Source organism: Triticum dicoccoides, chromosome 6A (assembly GCF_002162155.2).
Source record: "Triticum dicoccoides isolate Atlit2015 ecotype Zavitan chromosome 6A, WEW_v2.0, whole genome shotgun sequence".
Lineage (NCBI taxonomy): Eukaryota > Viridiplantae > Streptophyta > Magnoliopsida > Poales > Poaceae > Triticum > Triticum dicoccoides.
Genome location: NC_041390.1, coordinates 46,055,472 through 46,059,760, shown reverse-complemented (window position 1 = coordinate 46,059,760; position 4,289 = coordinate 46,055,472).

Below are 4,289 nucleotides of genomic sequence, written 5' to 3'. Positions count from 1 at the left end.
TTTTTGATTTTAGGTCACAAAAATTATAAACTTTCTGTTAGTGCCATTAGTTTTAAATTTTGAATAGTTTAAATTTGAATTTTTAAAAATTTGTGTGAATCACTAGTTTATGAATAACTTTACTATAAAAATAGAATTTTTTTTCTTCTTTGCTATTTATTTTTTATTTATACTTACAATTAAATACTTATAGTTTGATTTTAGGTCACAAAAATTATATTCTTTTTGCTATTGAAGAATATTATAGTTTGATTTTAGTTGATCATAACATAATATTTTAATTGATTGTTTTTATTTTCATAAAAGTTTTGTAGTTTATTCTGTTTGCTATTAATTCATTCTTTGAGCTAAATGACTCTGAAATTGGAAAGCATTTCAAAATGAACTCTGAAAAGGTTGAAAGTTGGCATGGTATCATCATTTCACCCACATAGCATGTTCCAAAAAGTAGAGACGGTTACGACAAAAACTTGATGCACTTCGTGTACAAAATGGACAATCACTTTTGAAGTATCAAAGTTTCGAACCATAAGACATGAAAGCATTTCAAATGAACTCTGAAAAAGTTGAAAGTTGGGATGGTATCATAATTTCACCCACATAGCATGTGCATGTACAAAACAGACAATGGTAGCATGTTCGTCTGTTACAAATTTGGCATGGTATCATCATAATAGTTGCGGGAGAAAGTCTTCACTTTTTCTTCGCTTGTGTCATTTGCTTATTGCGCCGTAACCATGGATAATCTTCATTGTTTATCAGGATGCTTGGGTCAGCCTTGACATTGAAGGGAGGAATTTCATGAAACTTTTCATAATCTTCAGACATGTCTGTCTTGCCGTCCACTCCCAGGATGTCCCTTTTTCCTGAAAGAACTATGTGGCACTTTGGCTCATCGTATGATGTATTCACTTCCTTATCTTTTCTTTTTCTCGGTTTGGTAGACATGTCCTTCACATAGATAACCTGTGCCACATCATTGGGTAGGACGAACGGTTCGTCAGTGTACCCAAGATTTTTCAGATCCACTGTTGTCATTCCGTACTATGGGTCTACCTGTACCCCGCCGCCTAACAGATTGACCCATTTGCACTTAAACAAAGGGGCCTTAAAATCAGGTCCGTAGTCAAGTTCCCATATGTCCACTCTGCAACCATAATATGTGTCATTTCCGCTCTCGGTTGCTGCATCAAAGCGGACACCGCTGTTTTGGTTGGTGCTCTTTTGGTCTTGGGCGATCGTGTAAAATGTATTCCCATTTATCTCGTATCCTTTGTAAGTCAATACAGTCAAAGATGGTCCCCTGGACAACAAGTACAACTCATCACAAACAGTGTTGTCACCTCTGAGACGTGTTTCCAACCAACTGCTGAAAGTCCTGATGTATTCACATGTAATCCAGTCGTCGCATTGCTCCGGGTGTTTGGAGCGCAGACTGTTCTTGTGTTCATCGACATACGGGGTCACCAAGGTAGAGTTCTGTAGAACTGTGTAGTGTGCTTGAGACCAAGAATATCCGTCCCTGCATATTATTGAGTCTCTTCCAAGAGTGCCTTTTCCAGTCAGTCTCCCCTCATACCACGATTTAGGGAGACCTATCTTGTTAAGGCCAGGAATGAAGTCAACACAAAACCCGATAACATCCTCTGTTTGATGGCCCATGGAGATGATTCCTTCTGGCCTAGCGCGGTTACGGACATATTTCTTTAGGACTCCCATGAACCTCTCAAAGGGGAACATATTGTGTAGAAATACGGGCCCCAGGATGACAATCTCGTCGACTAGATGAACTAGGACGTGCGTCATGATATTGAAGAAGGATGGTGGGAACACCAGCTCGAAACTGACAAGACATTGCGCCACATCACTCCTTAGCCTTGGTAAGATTTCTGGATCGATCACCTTCTGAGAGATTGCATTGAGGAATGCACATAGCTTCACAATGGCTAATCGGACGTTTTCCGGTAGAAGCCCCCTCAATGCAACTGAAAGCAGTTGCGTCATAATCACGTGGCAGTCATGAGACTTTAGGTTCTGAAACTTTTTCTGTGGCATATTTATTATTCCCTTTATATTCGACGAGAAGCCAGTCATGACCTTCATACTGAGCAGGCATTCAAAGAAGATTTCTTTCTCTTCTTCCGTAAGAGCGTAGCTGGCAGGACCTTTATACTGCTTCGGAGGCATGCCGTCTTTTTCGTGCAAACGTTGCAGGTCCTCCCGTGCCTCAGGTGTATCTTTTGTCTTCCCATACATGCCCAAGAAGCCTAGCAGGTTCACGCAAAGGTTCTTCATCATGTGCATCACGTCGATTGAGGAGCGGACCTCTAGGTCTTTCCAGTAGGGTAGGTCCCAAAATATAGATTTCTTCTTCCACATGGGTGCGTGTCCCTCAGTGTCATTCGGAACAGCTAGTCCACTGGGACCCTTTCCAAAGATTACGTAGTGTAAATCATTGACCATAGAAAGCACGTGATCACCGGTGCGCATGGCGGGCTTCTTCCGGTGATCTGCCTCGCCTTTGAAATGCTTGCCTTTCTTTCGACATTGATGGTTGGTCGGAAGAAATCGACGATGGCCCAGGTACACATTCTTCCTGCATTTGTCCAGGTATATACTTTCAGTGTCATCTAAACAGTGCGTGCATGCGTGGTATCCTTTGTTTGTCTGTCCTGAAAGGTTACTGAGAGCGGGCCAATCGTTGATGGTCATGAACAGCAACGCCTTAAGGTTAAATTCCTCCTGTCTGTGCTCATCCCACATACGTACACCATTTCCATTCCACAACTGTAAAAGTTCTTCAACTAATGGCCTTAGGTACACATCAATTTCGTTGCCGGGTTGCTTAGGGCCTTGGATGAGAACTGGCATCATAATGAACTTCCGCTTCATGCACATCCAAGGAGGAAGGTTATACATACATAGAGTCACGGGCCAGGTGCTGTGATTGCTGCTCTGCTCCCTGAAAGGATTAATGCCATCCGCGCTTAAAGCAAACCATACATTCCTTGGGTCCTTTGCAAACTCATCCCAGTACTTTCTCTCGATTTTTCTCCACTGCGACCCGTCAGCGGGTGCTCTCAACTTCCCATCTTTCTTTCGGTTCTCACTGTGCCATCGCATCAACTTGGCATGCTCTTCGTTTCTCAACAGACGTTTCAACCGTGGTATTATAGGAGCATACCACATCACCTTCACAGGAACCCTCTTCCTGAGGGGCTCGCCGTCAACATCACCAGGGTCATCTCGTCTGATCTTATACCGCAACGCACCGCATACCGGGCATGCGTTCAGATCCTTGTATGCACCGCGGTAGAGGATGCAATCATTAGGGCATGCATGTATCTTCTCCACCTCCAATCCTAGAGGGCATACGACCTTCTTTGTTGCGTATGTACTGTCGGGCAATTCCTTATCCTTTGGAAGCTTCTTCTTCAATATTTTCAGTAGCTTCTCAAATCCTTTGTCAGCCACAGCATTCTCTGCCTTCCACTGCAGCAATTCCAGTACGGTACCGAGCTTTGTGTTGCCATCTTCGCAATTGGGGTATAACCCTTTTTTGTGATCCTCTAACATGCGATCGAACTTCAGCTTCTCCTTTTGACTAATGCATTGCGTCCTTGCATCGACAATGACCCGGCGGAGATCATCATCATCGGGCACATCGTCTGGTTCCTCTTGATCTTCAGCAGCTTCACCCGTGGCAGCATCATTGGGCACATCGTCTGGTTCCTCTTGATCTTCACCAGCTCCCCCCGTTGCAGCATCACCGTATTCAGGGGGCACATAGTTGTCATCGTACTCTTCTTCTTCGCTGTCTTCCATCATAACCCCTATTTCTCCGTGTCTCGTCCAAACATTATAGTGTGGCATGAAACCCTTGTAAAGCAGGTGGGAGTGAAGGATTTTCTGGTTAGAGTAAGACCTCGTATTCCCACATTCAGTGCATGGACAACACATAAAACCATTCTGCTTGTTTGCCTCAGCCGCATCGAGAAACTCATGCATGCCCTTAATGTACTCGCGGGTGTGTCTGTCACCGTACATCCATTGCCGGTTCATCTGCGTGCATTATATATAATTAAGTGTCCATATCATCTTCTCCTCCTCAATTTTTTTTATTTTTTCCTTCAACAAATTGTTTTCTTCTTCAACTAAATTTAACCTCTCGACAATAGGGTCGGTTGGCATTTCCGATTCACATACATCCTAGATAAATAAAATCTATGTCACATTGGTCGGCATAATTTTCATAAACAATAAATGAACCAATAGTTATAAAGATAATA